Source organism: Mchenga conophoros, linkage group LG3, assembly GCF_057382185.1.
Source record: "Mchenga conophoros isolate Kocher_MC1m ecotype Shallow Benthic linkage group LG3, M_conophoros_male_GT1.1, whole genome shotgun sequence".
In the NCBI taxonomy this organism is placed as follows: Eukaryota; Metazoa; Chordata; class Actinopteri; order Cichliformes; family Cichlidae; genus Mchenga; species Mchenga conophoros.
In genome coordinates this window covers 57,551,756-57,569,598 of record NC_140528.1, presented here as the reverse complement: position 1 = coordinate 57,569,598, position 17,843 = coordinate 57,551,756, and the positions used below count along the sequence as shown (strand labels likewise).

The 17,843-nt window shown below is 37.7% G+C and overlaps 1 pseudogene across 1 annotated transcript in view; it reads left to right on the top strand.

Annotated features, from left to right (window-relative positions):
* Positions 1–2,017: 2,017 nt before the first annotated feature.
* The window catches only part of LOC146579720 (uncharacterized), a 33,324-nt pseudogene continuing 17,498 nt past the window's right edge, over positions 2,018–17,843 (top strand). The window contains exons 1-15 of the transcript XR_014890666.1: positions 2,018–2,134; positions 3,322–3,342; positions 4,380–4,535; positions 4,632–4,799; positions 5,053–5,082; positions 5,873–6,028; positions 6,132–6,299; positions 9,068–9,097; positions 9,481–9,522; positions 11,305–11,343; positions 14,245–14,400; positions 14,497–14,664; positions 16,387–16,416; positions 16,822–16,863; positions 17,041–17,079. The product of XR_014890666.1 is annotated as an uncharacterized LOC146579720 (transcript). The remainder of the gene's footprint in view (positions 2,135–3,321; positions 3,343–4,379; positions 4,536–4,631; positions 4,800–5,052; positions 5,083–5,872; positions 6,029–6,131; positions 6,300–9,067; positions 9,098–9,480; positions 9,523–11,304; positions 11,344–14,244; positions 14,401–14,496; positions 14,665–16,386; positions 16,417–16,821; positions 16,864–17,040; positions 17,080–17,843) is intronic.

Below are 17,843 nucleotides of genomic sequence, written 5' to 3'. Positions count from 1 at the left end.
TGAATATATCAACAGTTTGTTAAACAGCTTCTTTGACCTATCTAATGAGTCCTGACACATTATCTGACACCCTAAAAATGATTTTGGGGGCATCCCATTTCATTGAGGGATTTTACTAGGCCTCAAGCATGCTTCAAAAGTCATGTTTGGCTTTATATTCTTTTCTGTATATTTCCTGGGATGCTTAGAACTCAAATTGCACTGCTGGAAATAGTTTATTTTGATACACATGCTGTGTTTTTTTTTAAATTTGCATTACAACATTTATTTTCATTTTTCCTGCAGTATATACAATTGGTGTATCTCAAAAATGAAACTATGAAGACACTCAAAATAAATTTCCTTTTGTTGGAAACTATTTTGTACAACTTTTTTGTATTTACAGTTTTGAGCAATAAACCTCTTAAATTTCTCCAAGTGGAAATATATCTAAATAAAACCAAAAACGATTTTCAATTTTTTTGTAGTTTATTGCACTTTTTTGCAATTTATGTAGTTTCTATGGACTTAATGCAGACATATTACTAAAATTTGGGCTATAATGGTTGTATTGATGTATAGCAACTTGAAATGCTCCCAAAAATGGCACTACAGCATGTAAAAATATAAAGATAAGTGCTGGCGGACTTGGGTTAATGTCATGCACTACCTGCTCAAGAATAGCTCTTATACAAGTCAGCTCAGCCACCACACTGTCTTGGGATGAGCTCCTAATGTCAGCTCCATCAGGTGCCTTGGGTGCCACTGATTCTTATATAGCGCTTTTATACTCTAGAGGAGTATTCAAAGTACAACATGCCTCACTCACCCATTCACACACACTCACACTCCGATGAAAGCATCGGCAATTTGGGGTTAGTATCTTGCCCAAGGATATTTGGCATGCAGACTGGGGGAGCCAGGAATTGAACCACCAATCAGTAGCCGATCTGCTTCACCACCTGAGCCACAGCCACCCACAGTTGGCTGGTTTCGTGTCAAATAATGACTCTTCTGACTGCACTTGCAAACTCTAGACCTAAGTAAAACAAGTCCATCTGGCATACCAAACACTGGCCAATAGGTTACTATAATGTTCTTATGTATAATATCTATAGTTGGCCTCTAAAATATCTAAAATATCTTTGCAAAACTGTTATATTTGTTGTTTATATTTCTGCTGTCCTCATGACCAGAGTGCTCTTAAAAGACATGTTAATGTCACTGACACTCTTTAGATGGATACATGAAGGATGTATAAAAGTCACTTTGCCAATAACTGATTGCAGCTTGTGACAGGAATAATGTTTGTGGCTCAAAATTGCTTCATATCATTCCTGATAGATATGTTTGGCATATGTTTCACAGATTATAGTCCAACAAGGAAATCAACTATTGGCACAAGACCTGTTGTCACTGCACACCAGCCCTACAAACACTGATGCTGGCACCGGCCTTTCTTGGTTTCTGTCAAAATATGCATAGACTGTGTTCTATTGACTTTGTATTGACCATGTCTCATATTTATATTCAGAAAAAAGTTATTTCTGGAATATTATCTTTATAGTTCTATCATTAAGCCATTAGGAGGCAAGAAACAGGTATAACAACTACAGCCTGGAAAAACCCAAAGCTTTACCTGCCGGCGGTGCTACGTAGTGAGAACAGCCAGCCAGCAACTACCCGAGCAGAGAGAGAGCAATGCGTGAAACTAAGATTGGAGGTGGACCCCAGGAATTGCTGGGACCATGACTATCCAATACAAGTTGCCAAAACCACTGACAATAAAACTAAACTAAACCTGCATAATAATAACAAAACAACAGAAACACAAATAATAACAAAAAAATCATAGCTGAATCATAGCTTAACAGATTACAGTCTGTCAGGGAGTCATGTGGAGAAATGTGGTCCAACTGCCTTCACAACATTACAGTGAATGCATTCTTTAACCACACTAAGAGACAGCAGGAAGAGCATTGTGTATGACTTGGTTCTTTTACTCATAAAGCTGATAATCATTATGGTGAAGAACGTCATGCGAGGAGCATATTTTTTAGGAAAGTCTAAGAAAGCGTGAAAGAGGTGTAGTCAGCAATGGCTCTCCAACAACTTGTGTGCTGGTTCAATGTGATTATCATACTTTTTTGCAAAGGTGAGAAACAAAGATTTTTCTTCAGTTATTTTTTTCTCATTAGCTAGTTTAATTAAGATTAATTAGAGCTATAAATGTAAACTATTTGAAACATTTTTCTGTCAATACTGTGATAAATATCTAATATCGTATTTATAAAAGTACATTTAAACAGTTTAAAATCTGAAATCATCGGAAATGTTCACAGTGTGAAGACATCTGGGAATATTAATGTTTTTGAATCTGTTTGGGGTAAATATGCAGTTTATCATTAATAAAATAATAAAACACTAAGTTTTTGTACAAAGTATTGGTATCGGATCAGTATTGTCGATACCACGCTGCTAATATGATACAACAGTGAACCTGGAGGTGGTACAAATACTTTTGAGCTTACAATTCAAAATAATAAATAATAACTTTTTCTCTTTATAAATGATGTTGTCTGTTTGACACCAAAGCATATTTAGATTAGGTTTAGGAAACATTTGGTTTATGATGCTTTACTATATTAACCCTTTACACTGATACACTATTGGGGTGTGACAGTACCAAGGACAAAGCACACATCATCTGTGAATTGCTTTGAGAAGAGAGCTCTGTTTGATTACCTGAGTGTGTAAATCTCGCTGTAAATCTGTCACAATAACACTTTTTTATTAACAAATCTATAATATAAAACATAAAATAATTGTTCAGCTGAGGTTATCAGAATATGATTAACATAATTATTACTACAATACTGAACAGAGTGACCTAAAACAACCATAAATGATTGTAGCGTTGGACCGCCAAGGTGGAGCACATAAACTCGACGCAGCAGTTGCCAGAGCACAGACGCTTTATTGTGTGACAAATAATACTGTGGTTTCGACCCTAGGCTCCGGACAAAGGCACTCTGTCTCGCTGCCACACCTTCCCAGCCAGCTGTCACTGTCAGAAAGCAGACACAGTCAATTTATGTACCTGTTCTCCCCGCCTCCGTGCCGCCCCATGAGCTCGCTGTGACGCTTTCTCCCCCGCAGCAGGCCAAATACCACACCCCCGCCACAATGATATTATTTTTTATGGAATAATTATTAACAAAGATCAGCATTTTTTGTCAAAAATGTTTTGATTTAAGAATTCACTGCAACGTTTCATATGTTTGCTTTCTCACAAGCACAAGCTATCTCCTCTAAACTGGTTTTGTCTTTTTCCACTTTTAGGTTGCCACTCACAGTTGCCTGGTGAGCAAATGAAGGCATTTTGTTAAAAATTCTTCAAGTTTCATGTTTGTTTTTTTAACATGTTTCATAACAAGACAAAAACACCATCATCAGTTACATTTTATAATATAGCCTCTGACTAAAAACTCTCTTAACTTTACCATGCATTTTTCATATAATTATGTGGCGCTATGGTGTAATTTTAATTTCCTGAAAATACTTAGCAGAACTTAGTTGTAAGGATTTCATTTTATTAGGAAAAAACAAAGTATACAAAGTATTTTTTTTTAGTATCATCTTTTTAGGTTACAAAACTGCTCAATATGGAAAAACCTGCATGTTAATGTGGTTTTGTATCATATGCATCTGTATTTTCTTTAAGTGACATATATTAAAGAATAGTTTTTCATTAAAAGGTCTGATCAGATTAACTGGATAGTACAGGAAAGTACTGTCTTTGGTAATCTGACTAGGTTTACTAGGTCACTTGAAACCGATGATTTAATGTTTTTAAATAATTTCCAATTTCAACAAGATTTATATAAATGCTTCTACTATTTAAATGCAATATGTAAATACTATTACATTTCTTATTGAATAACATTTAGAATATAATTCATCATTATAATAAACATTTGCATCAAAATCAATGTTGTTTTCAAAATTTAATAATTTATGTTTGATTGGATCAGCTGCAGCTGCCCAGCCAAGAAAACTCATGTATTTAAGCTGATGCCAGAGGAGGTTTGGACCTCAGTAGTTAGTGAGTTAGTGAGCTCGTTAGAAAGATCCATCCTTTCATAAATGTTTCAAAAAGGTGGACTGCATGGCTAGATACTGTTTTTACACCTGTGAAAATGGAGCTGAAAAAAACTCTAAATTAAAAAATTAAGAGGTGTGGCCCTTTACTTCCCTACTACTTCTGGTCTTGTATGTCTCAATAGAAGCAAAAACATGTTAGATAAATGTTGTGCTTGTTCATAAACAATTTATGTAAATGTTGTTTCTCATAATTGTGAAAGAGTTTTGTGATGATTTTCTTCTTGTCTCCTCTACAGAGCCAGTGGAGTTTTATATAGACTTGAACTTGCTCTTCCCAATATCCAGTCTGCCCTCAAATTTCATTGATCTGTTTAGAGGCTATGTGGAAAATGTGACTTTCCCCCAAACAATCACTGGGTCTTTAATCGTAGAAGACTTGAACTTCACCACATGTAAGAATTTTGTGCTCAGTCACATTTAAATGTGTTCATACTCTGGTGCATGATTTGTGAGCTGTGTTTGGTGATTGTCTTAAATGTGTTTATCAGGGTGCTATCCAAACTCCACTGGAGGACTGCAGTGTCAATGTGAGGACCAGTTTGCCTGGTCATGTGACAAGTGTGGCCGATACGGTGCATGCAGTAATGTCACCTCCCAAACCTGTGAATGCATCAAAGGGCTTCCTCCTGGTGGAGAGTTCTGTGAACCAATCGCAAGTAAGCTTCTGTCACGGGCCAGTTTCTAACTCCTTGCTCTGCAGCACACGCACCGCAAAAGTGCAAATTAACCAACCAAAAATAATGATTAAACTTTGGTTTGTTTGTCTTTTGTCTTTTGTCATTGTTAGAAATGAGGGTGTGTTCTTTTTTCTTTTGTCTGTCTTTCATTTGTTTTTTTCTTCTTTGCCATTAATCATTTTTATCATTCACTAGAAAATGAACATTTTAAAGTCATAATTTTCCTCCATAGATGTTGCTTCATGTCCAACAACAACTCCTGGTATGTGAACATCCTTCTTGCTTCTTTGTTCATTCTTTAAAGTATTTTTTTTCCCAGTAAATTTCATTACAAAGATGTGTAGTCATTTTACTTACAAACTGTACTTAAACAATCTTTCAACAATTCAATTTGTGTTAATAATTTATATAGCTTCAAATATAAATTTAAGCTACCTTTACTGACCAAAGCTTATACGGGGATAATATGTAACCCCAGCACTTGAAGTGTTTGCTTCATCTCTTTAAAGCAAATACTTGATATTAAAGACATAATATGTAATTTTGCAAGGATGATGTAAATTACATATTATGGTTGCATTTGAAAAAAATAATTTGAAGAATAGAAATAGCTTCGTTCCCTGTTTCCATAGTCACAACACCATCAACAACATCACCTACACCAACATACAGTAAGACATTGGAAATGTATAGTGAAGAATGAAGGTCTTTGTGTGAGCTCCAGATTATGACTTGCACTATTAAATCTAAAAAAAAAAAAAAAATCACTTTTGTTTCAACAATACAGCTCTTTAAATGATCTAGAATCGCATGTGACTTGTGACTCAATTAGCTGTATTTGAACTTTCAGTTTAAGTGGTAGTAAATAAGGTTTGACAGTGCCAGATTAGAACAGTGTGGAAGTGGGGAGCAGATGCATCATCAAAATTGTGTCTATGTAATAAACAGGGGCCATATAAGTGACAGCTTTTGTCAGCATTTTCTTGTAAATATCATCTCCTATCATTGTGTTATGTATATGTGATGGATTCCCCCCTTTTTCTGCTTCACAGCACCAATAGACTTTGATATAGTCCTTGAATTACACATCCCAGCATCCAGTGTGGCCCCAGATTTCAGTGATGTACTCAGACACATTGTGAGAAATGTCTCCCTAACCCCAGTCATCACTGAGTCTTTAACACTGAAAAACCTGACCTTCACCACATGTAAGGACTTGATGTTAATTTAAACTTTGTAATCAGTCATGTGTAATAGTGTTCATGTGATCCTGTATGCCTTATGAATTGTGTTTTGCGTTGTCTGAAAAAGGGTGCTATCCAAACTCCACTGGAGGACTGCAGTGCCGGTGTGAGGACCAGTTTGCCTGGTCATGTGACAAGTGTGGCCGTTACGGTGCATGCAGTAATGTCACCTCCCAAACCTGTGAATGCATCAAAGGGCTTCCTCCTGGTGGAGAGTTCTGTGAACCAATCGCAAGTAAGCTTCTGTCATGGCGAGTTTCTAACTCCTTGCTCTGCAGCACACGCACCGCAAAAGTGCAAATTAACCAACCAAAGATAATGATTAAACTTTGGTTTGTTTGTTTTTGTCTTTTTACAGTATGACAAAAGGACTTTAGCTTTAACTTCTCCGTTCCAGTCCTCTCTATCTTAGGTCTTTCTCTCTATTTTTTGCATATTAAGGTTTTTTTTCTCGTCATAGGAAACAGAGAAATGGTATATTTACCGTAGCAAGATACCCTACGATCCAAACTGCACAGACAAATTTTGTATTTGCTTACATTTGTTGAGCTTATTTTTAAATCTCATGACACCTGAAAAAGGTTACTCTATTGATTCTCACTTTCCTTGAGCAGTACTGCTAAATGCATAGTGTTGACTCCAACTTTATTAATTTCCACCATGACCACATAGTCATGATGAGAAGGGCAAAAGGGTTGTTTTGAGGGTGTACACAGGAATGTGGGATGGCATTACTTTCTTATTAGGCAAGTATCTCCAAGCTGTCCACTAAAAGCAAAACCAGACTGCAGACAACAAAGAGTTAAATAATAGTGCAATTAATTGATCTTGCACAAATTTTATTTAATAAACTCCGTGCCCAAGCTTCATTACTGATTGTTCCCATCCAATTATAATTATAGGTCTGAGATTATTTCAAAACATTAAGACATGAGTGTATTTTTTTTTATTCAAAAAGTGAGCTGGTTCCATGGTTTCCCCGAGGAGGAGTCTGAAAACTGAAGGCTCTGCCTCCTATTCTACTTTTAAATATCTTGCACTCTGCAGTAATATCACCTCACAAACCTGTAGGTACATAAAAGGGCTTCTTCTCACTGGAGAGCTCTTTTTTTTTTTTTTTTTTGCTTGTTTCACTAAAGAATAATAAAACCACTCCCAGATTTCATAAAACATAGAGAAAAGTAACAATTTCTTTAAAAAAAACTTGTTTATTGCTATCACAATACCATCCTTTTCAGAATTCATTGAGTTTTTCAGAATGACTTTTTTGATCCAGTTTTGAGATCCCTTCCCAGACGCCTTAACGCCCACTCACATCCTGGGCCATCTGATCTCAGGAATTCGCATGATAAGGTGGGGCCAGGTTTCACAATGAACATACCCGAAACTCTGGCTGATTGGGACCCACACCCAGTTTCACACCTTGGCTCAGGCGATTAGAGGATCATCAGGGGGTCCTTTTGTCCCTCTGTGGGGGGTCACTCCCACTAGGTTTATATCTGGGACTCTCCACCATTTGACCTTAGAACTGAAGAAGCTTCTCGGATGAGAGGTGAAACGTCTTCAAGCAACTTAAAGAAGTCCAGATGCTTTTCTTTGCAAACTCATTTGACTACGATGACCTGGATGACTGAGAACCTTCACAGACCTAAACCTATATAATAATTTCATAAGCTTAAATCAGAGGTATAACATGGGCTAAGACAGTGTAATAATCTCACATAATACAATCAGGTTTCTATGATATCTACTTTGGTATTTATTTTTCTGTTTTACTAAATTTTTTACCAACATATTTTCACTTTGTGTGCTCCCTGGGGAGTGTTTTTCCATAAATTTCTCATCCCCCCCTGAGGCAGTCTTACTCGCCTGATTTTGCATTTTGACAATAATTGGTGCCACAGACAATGTGCCTGTTTCACACTCACTCACATGAGCACACACAACGTTATTCACTTTTATTTCACTTTCCCTGACGTCCCAGACGATGGCCGCACAGAGTCCCGGACCTCACAATCCCGGCTCGTGGCTTTCTCTGAAAGACTTCTAGTCATCCGTGACGACAGCCAGGTGGTGTCCCGGACACCGGGCTTCACGGTCGCGGCTTTACCTTACAAAGCAACAAACACTTCTTTCGTTGGCTCTCCCAGAGAGACGTACAGTAGTTCCAAACTACTCTGCATATACGGAACACGGTTTACAGGGCTGTCCCCTTTGTACTTACGTGAAGTTGTTACCGCGTGGTCTCAGTCTTGAATCCATACATCCGTGCCCGCTGGGGGGAAGGCAGATGCTATTCAACCGGCCTGGCAGAAAATCTTGTGCCCTTGGTCTTTTGATAAGTATTCCTGGCTGACGTGAGACTTCAGCCCATCGTTCTCCTCCCCGATGAACTAGAATCCGGCTCGAAGGACCAATTTAATGTCACAGTTTTACCCCTGATACTGCTGGATAAAAAGAAACTCACCCAGGAACGAGGTCACACAGAGCTCAAATTTTCACTCACCGCAAGGGAAGCCGTTGTCTCCAAACCACTTCAACTTGCTTCACTCTGCAAGCTGCTTTTATTGTTTATACTCATGAATATTCATGAAGCTTGTTGCTATGTTAGCTAAGACACAATATATGGTTACAAAGCATGTTGTGCAAGCGTTGTCATACGATGTGAATGCAGCCTCCCATGATGTTGTCGTTATCTTGTGACGCCAGGTGGCTTCCTTTATTGAGTGCAGTCTGTTCTTCTCAAGGCTGCTTGTTCCCTTTATGAAGTTCATGCACGTGCTCATATGCGTAGGTTACATAGGGAGCAAGCCAAGCCATTTTAGCTTTTGAAATGGTAACCTATAACATTTTAACTCTAATATAAACCTGTTGTTAGAAATAAGGGTGTATTTGTGTTCTTGTTTCCTTTTTTTTTTTAATCTATTTCTGGTTTTCATCTTTGCTGTTATTCATTTTTGTCATTCACTAGAAAATGATTAAAACCATAATTTTCCTCCACAGATGTTTCTTCATGTCCAACAACAATTCCTGGTATGAGAACATTCTTCTTGCTTCTTTAAAGTATTTTTTTGCAGTAAACGTCATTAACAAATGTGTAGTCACTGTACTTATTAACCTAAAATCTGTCAACAATTCTATTTGTGTTAATCATTTATCTATTCAAATATAAATTTAAACTACCTTTACTGACCAAAGCTTATACGGGGATAATATGTAACCACAACACTTGAAGTGTTCTGCTGCATGTCCTTAAAGCAAACACCTGATATTCAAAACACAATACATAAGTTGCAACAGACATAATATGTAATGTTGCACGGATGATGTACATTAGATTTTGTGGCTGCATTGGAAAATATGATTTTGAAAGATAAAAAAATATGCTAAAATCTAAATTGCTGCTGTTTCCATAGTTATAACACCATCAACCCCACCCTTTACTACAGCAACAACCGGTAAGGCCTTTGAAATGTAACATGAAGAATAAATGTCCTTGTGTGAGCTCCAGATTATCAGTTGCACTGTAAAATCTAAAACATGAATGACTTTTGTTGTACCAACACAGCTACAGTGGGGCAAAAAAGTATTTAGTCAGCCACCGATTGTGCAAGTTCCCCCACCTAAAATGATGACAGAGGTCAGTAATTTGCACCAGAGGTACACTTCAACTGTGAGAGACAGAATGTGAAAAAAAAATCCATGAATCCACATGGTAGGATTTGTAAAGAATTTATTCGTAAATTAGGGTGGAAAATAAGTATTTGGTCACCTCAAACATGGAAAATCTCTGGCTCTCACAGACCTGTAACGTCTTCTGTAAGAAGCTTTTCTGTCCCCCACTCGTTACCTGTATGAATGGCACCTGTTTGAACTCATCATCTGTATAAAAGACACCTGTCCACAGCCTCAAACAGTCAGACTCCAAACTCTGCCATGGCCAAGACCAAAGAGCTTTCGAAGGACACCAGGAAAAGTATTGTAGACCTGCACCAGACTGGGAAGAGTGAATCTACAATAGGCAAGCAGCTTGGTGTGAAAAAATCAACTGTGGGAGCAATCATCAGAAAATAGAAGACATACAAGACCACTGACAATCTCCCTCGATCTGGGGCTCCACGCAAGATCTCATCCCGTGGGGTCAAAATGATCATGAGAACGGTGAGCAAAGATCCCAGAACCACACGGGGGGACCTGGTGAATGACCTGCAGAGAGCTGGGACCAAAGTAACAAAGGTCGCCATCAGTAACACACTACAACGGCAGGGAATCAAATCCCGCAGTGCCAGACGTGTTCCGCTGCTGAAGCCAGTGCATGTCCAGGCCCGTCTGAAGTTTGCCAGAGAGCACATGGATGATACAGCAGAGGATTGGGAGAATGTCATGTGGTCAGATGAAACCAAAGTAGAACTTTTTGGTATAAACTCAACTCGTCGTGTTTGGAGGACGAAGAATACTGAGTTGCATCCCAAGAACACCATACCTACTGTGAAGCATGGGGGTGGAAACATCATGCTATGGGGCTGTTTTTCTGCCAAGGGGACAGGACGACTGATCCGTGTTAAGGACAGAATGAATGGGGCCATGTATCGTGAGATTTTGAGCCAAAACCACCTTCCATCAGTGAGAACTTTGAAGATGAAACAAGGCTGGGTCTTCCAACATGACAATGATCCAAAACACACCGCCCGGGCAACAAAGGAGTGGCTCCGTAAGAAGCATTTGAAAGTCCTGGAGTGGCCTAGCCAGTCTCCAGACCTCAACCCCATAGAAAATCTGTGGCGGAGTTGAAAGTCCGTGTTGCTCGGCGACAGCCCCAAAACATCACTGCTCTCGAGAAGATCTGCATGGAGGAATGGGCCAAAATACCAGCTACTGTGTGTGCAAACCTGGTAAAGACCTATAGTAAACGTTTGACCTCTGTTATTGCCAACAAAGGTTATGTTACAAAGTATTGAGTTGTATTTTTGTTATTGACCAAATACTTATTTTCCACCCTGATTTACGAATAAATTCTTTACAAATCCTACCATGTGGATTCATGGATTTTCTTTTCACATTCTGTCTCTCACAGTTGAAGTGTACCTCTGGTGCAAATTACTGACCTCTGTCATCATTTTAGGTGGGGGAACTTGCACAATCGGTGGCTGACTAAATACTTTTTTGCCCCACTGTATTTATTTGGCTGCATTAGAAAAGTATACTGAAATCTGAACTACTGCTTTTTTCTGTTTTCACAGTCACAACAACAGAAAGAACAATTCCTACTTCACCATATGGTATGACGTATCAAATGAAAAGTATAAATGTCTTTGAGCTCTTGATCATCACTTGCACTTTAAAATGTAAAAATCTGCATCACCGCTGTTGTAACTACACCGCTATTTAACCGTCCGGTTTTGTGCACCCCATCCCCTTACTTTAGTGTCCCCGGTCAGAACTGACCAGTCAGTGTTAACAGTAATTAACATAACAAACATTTTTCACCACCAAATTCAGTTCAGTGGGCCGTCAGTGGGTCTTTCATTTGGTCATTCAGTGGGCCATTCAGGGGCTCACAGGCCAAAAATCTGTGCAAAAATGTGGATTCATTGTCATTTGTATTTGTCTGTTTAAGGGAAACCACATTCCTGAAATATCTGATTAACACTGCAACTTGAAGTTTTCTTAGTTCTTTCCAAGTCTTGTAATTCTAACAGAGTCCCATCCTTCAACTCTCTAAATACTGTATGAATGTTCTGTTGTTTTCACAAACTAGTCCTAGTTAATGTCTTTCTGAGTCAGGAGCAAATCCTATGGAATTCTTATAGTGTTTTTATGGTGAGGCTCTTTTGACTGTCACTACTACATCTTTCAGTTCTGCTATACCTGGGTATCTATGACCTTAAATATTCTCCATGTTCTGTCCCCTTTATATCTTCTCTGTCTTTTTTTTTTTTTTTTTTTTTTTAGCTGTGCCGATCTTTTTAACAAGGTCTGGATCAACTCGATGTTCTTGTAGAGTTGAACTTTTTCAGCTACCTGCTGTGGTTAAAAGAGCTGATCTTTAAACATTCGAATCAGGTTCTAACCGTGACACTGTCATGATCTCTGTGTAGTGACTGAACAAATTAGATTGCAGATATAAGCAGAAATAAGCTTATTGTTTTAGCGTGTCTGAAGTGTCTCTCCCTTAGCAAAATAGTGAGGATTTTGGTCATCTGGGAGGCACTCTCAAATGACCTGTAGAGCTGCTGCACCAAGTTCTGAAATCGACTGCAGCAGGACTATATTATTATTAGTTGTAGTAGTAGTAGTAGTGTTAATTAGTGCTGCAACTGATCAAAAATGTCACGGTTCGGATTGGATCACGGTTTTAAGTCACGGATTGGCTCAATTTTCGCATCAGTAAAAACAAAAAAATTAAAAAAATTAACATTTTCTTATTGAAGTCTTTTTTGCCTGTTCAAAACATTCAACTCGAGACTCATTCCATGCAATTATTTTAAAAAAAGCAATTATGGTTCAATATAGGACAGTATAAGGCTTTGTATCTACCACTCATTTCAATTCAATTTTATTTATAAATCACCAAATCACAACAACAGTCGCCTCAAGGCGCTTTATATTGTAAGGTAGACCCTACAATAATACACACTGCTCATTATATTGCACTCCGCTGTGATATAATGAGCAGTCACGGTCACGTAGCTTTCCGTTGCTACACCTATTTGTAGTAGTTAGGGCAATAGAAGATGCCTGGGACAGTTCAGCCACAACTTAAATCTCTTCCTGCTCACACATGCTTGAAACGATCTTGCCACTAAATTGGACGCAAACAGGATATCATAGCGTGGCTCAAGCAGGTTCATCATAGTTTAAACCCCTTGTTTTGCACAACGAAATACGGCCTCCCGTCTGCAGCTAAACACCCCAATAGCTTTTGTAATAGCTTTAGCCTGGTCGAATGGGCGGCAAAATACTGCTTAAATACCGCAAACTCCTCTGCTCCTCCACTTGGACCGCTAGCGCTGGCCATAACTATCACTTGGCAGACCCACCACGCCCACCATACACATACTTTTTTTCTTCTTTTTCGAATCTTCGGATCACGTGCGTGCCGAACTGTAGAGTGGGATCGGTTCGGATTACGGATCAACCGTGATCTGTTGCACCACTAGTATTAATGTTAAGCGATTATCTTCAAGCTGTTCACTGAAAGCAATTCCAGGGTGCAGCAGACAGAAAAAAGATCATAGTTTTACCAGCCAACTTTGGAGTTATTCTTACAAAATATTTATTGATATCTTCAAGAAAACTTTTTCACATTTTCATTTTATGTTTGACTTGGGTCATCAATATATACGTCATCCCAATTTTGATTTATTTATATGTCTTCAATGCCGTAATTCTTTCTTGTGTTCTTAGCCTTACTATTTTTAAGGTGGTTCACTCACACTAAATGAACACTTAACATCTGAATCATGTATAATCCAAAAAATAGGGAGATTATAACTTCAATAAGTCAAAAGAAATCCACTTGTTATTGAAAAATGAGCATTCGGAAAATCAATTTTGTCAATAAGGATAGTACTGTCTTTGGTAATCTGACTAGGTTTACTAGGTCACTTGAAACCGATGATTTAATGTTTTTAAATAATTTCCAATTTCAACAAGATTTATATAAATGCTTCTACTATTTAAATGCAATATGCAAATACTATTACATTTCTTATTGAATAACATTTAGAATATTATTCATCATTATAATAAACATTTGCATCAAAATCAATGTTGTTTTCAAAATTTAATAATTTATGTTTGATTGGATCAGCTGCAGCTGCCCACCCAAGAAAACTCATGTATTTAAGCTGATGCCAGAGGAGGTTTGGACCTCAGTAGTTAGTGAGTTAGTGAGCTCGTTAGAAAGATCCATCCTTTCATAAATGTTTGAAATAGGTGGACTGCATGGCTAGATACTGTTTTTACACCTGTGAAAATGGAGCTGAAAAAAAAATCTAAATTAAAAAATTAAGAGGTGTGGCCCTTTACTTCCCTACTACTTCTGGTCTTGCATGTCTCAATAGAAGCAAAAACATGTTAGATAAATGTTGTGCTTGTTCATAAACAATTTATGTAAATGTTGTTTCTCATAATTGTGAAAGAGTTTTGTGATGATTTTCTTCTTGTCTCCTCTACAGAGCCAGTGGAGTTTATTATAGACTTGAACTTGCTCTTCCCAATATCCAGTCTGCCCTCAAATTTCATTGATCTGTTTAGAGGCTATGTGGAAAATGTGTCCTTCCCCCAAAACATCACCGAGTCTTTAATACTAGAAGACTTGAACTTCACCACATGTAAGAATTTTGTGCTCAGTCACATTTAAATGTGTTCATACTCTGGTGCATGATTTATGAGCTGTGTTTGGTGATTGTCTTAAATGTCTTTATCAGGGTGCTATCCAAACTCCACTGGAGGACTGCAGTGTCAATGTGAGGACCAGTTTGCCTGGTCATGTGAGAAGTGTGGCCAATACGGTGCATGCAATAATGTCACCTCCCAAACCTGTGAATGCATCAAAGGGCTTCCTCCTGGTGGAGAGTTCTGTGAACCAATCGCAAGTAAGCTTCTGTCACGGGCCAATTTCTAACTCCTTGCTCTGCAGCACACGCACCGCAAAAGTGCAAATTAACCAACCAAAAATAATGATTAAACTTTGGTTTGTTTGTTTTTGTCTTTTTACAGTATGACAAAAGGACTTTAGCTTTAACTTCTCCGTTCCAGTCCTCTCTTTGGTCTTTCTCTCTATTTTTTGCATATTAAGGTTTTTTTTCTCGTCATAGGAAACAGAGAAATGGTATATTTACCGTAGCAAGATACCCTACGATCCTAACTGCACAGACAAATTTTGTATTTGCTTACATTTGTTGAGCTTACTTTTAAATCTCATGACACCTGAAAAAAGTTACTCTATTGATTCTCACTTCTCTTGAGCAGTACTGCTAAATGCATAGTGTTGACTCCAACTTTATTAATTTCCACCATGACCACATAGCCATGATGAGAAGGGCAAAAGGGTTGTTTTGAGGGTGTACACAGGACTGTGGGATGGCATTACTTTCTTATTAGGCAAGTATCTCCAAGCTGTCCACTAAAAGCAAAACCAGACTGCAGACAACAAAGAGTAAAATAATAGTGCAATTAATTGATCTTGCACAAATTTTATTTAATAAACTCCGTGCCCAAGCTTCATTACTGATTGTTCCCATCCAATTGTAATTATAGGTCTGAGGTTATTTCAAAACATTAAGACATGAGTGTCTTAATGGCTGGCTGGCTGGCTGAACACACAGCAAGATGAGAGTAGATAAGGGAGATCGCGACACAGACAGATGAAAACACAGGGCTTAAATACACAGAGGGAGCAATCAGGGAATGGGAAACAGGAGGGAAACACAGCTGCGGCAAATCAGGGCTAACGAGACAAGGGAAGCAGACATGGACCTTCAAAGTAAAACAGGAAACATAACACAGAGACGCACGGGGATCACAGATCACAAACCAGAACACTAAAACTCTAACAAAACCCACACAAAGAACCTAAACTAAGAATAATCCTTTAACCCATAAGGAAAAGCTAGAATATAATGAAATAAACAAAATCAAATTCATTATATTCTAGCTTTTCCTTAAACAAAATCAAAGAACCAAAACTACAAACCACTGGATCGATGACCCAGGCACTCTAACAAATAGTTGAACCTGAGGAGCCTGGCAGGTTAAGTCCTGCCATCCACAGCTGTTAATGGAAGCTCCAACCTAGATCCATACATTTGTTTATATAACTGTGTCAGTTTTAGTTGCCTGGAAAGGAGTTACACCAATACAGATCTACATATTAAATGATGTTGTTTACATTAAATCATCCAATGTCGAGGCACAACCTATCATTCTCTCAACCCTCCCAGTCTAAACTCTAAAATCACTTTAATACATTTTCTATTTTATTCTTAACATAGAAATCCCTTCACATTTCCTTCCTTCTAAGGGAGAGTTCTGTAAACTAATCACAAGTAAGCACTGAAATCTTCCAGCTGTTGCAAAAGATAAGTGCTTTCACCAAAAACATTAATAAATGTGTCTGACCAGCACAACATAGAATTATGGTTACTTAGAATCATTTATTAAACATGTGCTTCAGCGTGAACCTTTTGTTGTTAGAAATGAGGGTGTGTTCTTTTTTCTTTTGTCTGTCTTTCATTTGTTTTGTTCTTCTTTGCCATTAATCATTTTTATCATTCACTAGAAAATGAACATTTTAAAGTCATAATTTTCCTCCATAGATGTTGCTTCATGTCCAACAACAACTCCTGGTATGTGAACATCCTTCTTGCTTCTTTGTTCATTCTTTAAAGTATTTTTTTCCCAGTAAATTTCATTACAAAGATGTGTAGTCATTTTACTTACAAACTGTACTTAAACAATCTTTCAACAATTCAATTTGTGTTAATAATTTATATAGCTTCAAATATAAATTTAAGCTACCTTTACTGACCAAAGCTTATACGGGGATAATATGTAACCACAACAATTGAAGTGTTCTGCTGCATGTCCTTAGAGCAAACACCTGATATTCAAAACATAATATATAAGTTGCAACAGACATAATATGTAATGTTGCACAGATGATGTACATTAGATTTTGTGGCTGCATTGGAAAATGTGATTTTGAAAGATAAAAAAGTATGCTAAAATCTAAATTGCTGCTGTTTCCATAGTTATAACTCCATCAACCCCACCCTTTACTACAGCAACAACCGGTATGGCTTTCGAAATGTAACGTGAAGAATAAATGTCCTTGTGTGAGCTCCAGATTATCAGTTGCACTGTAAAATCTAAAACATGAATGACTTTTGTTGTACCAACACAGCTATTTATTTGGCTGCATTAGAAAAGTATACTGAAATCTGAACTACTGCTTTTTTCTGTTTTCACAGTCACAACAACAGAAGCAACAATTCCTACTTCACCATATGGTATGACGTATCAAATGAAAAGTATAAATGTCTTTGAGCTCTTGATCATCACTTGCACTTTAAAATGTAAAAAACTGCATCACCGTCGTTGTAACTACACCGCTATTTAACCGTCCGGTTTTGTGCACCCCATCCCCTTACTTTAGTGTCCCCGGTCAAAACTGACCAGTCAGTGTTAACAGCTCTTAAATTAACATAACAAACATTTTTCACCACCAAATTCAGTTCAGTGGGCCGTCAGTGGGTCTTTCATTTGGTCATTCAGTGGGCCATTCAGGGGCTCACAGGCCAAAAATCTGTGCAAAAATGTGGATTCATTGTCATTTGTATTTGTCTGTTTAAGGGAAACCACATTCCTGAAATATCTGATTAACACTTCAACTTGAAGTTTTCTTAGTTCTTTCCAAGTCTTGTAATTCTAACAGAGTCCCATCCTTCAACTCTCACCTACACCAACATACAGTAAGACATTGGAAACATATAGTGAAGAATGAAGGTCTTTGTGTGAGCTCCAGATTATGACTTGCACTATTAAATCTAAAAAATAAAAAAAAAATCACTTTTGTTTCAACAATACAGCTCTTTAAATGATCTAGAATCACATGTGACTTGTGACTCAATTAGCTGTATTTGAACTTTCAGTTTAAGTGGTAGTAAATAAGGTTTGACAGTGCCAGATTAGAACAGTGTGGAAGTGGGGAGCAGATGCATCATCAAAATTGTGTCTATGTAATAAACAGGGGCCATATAAGTGACAGCTTTTG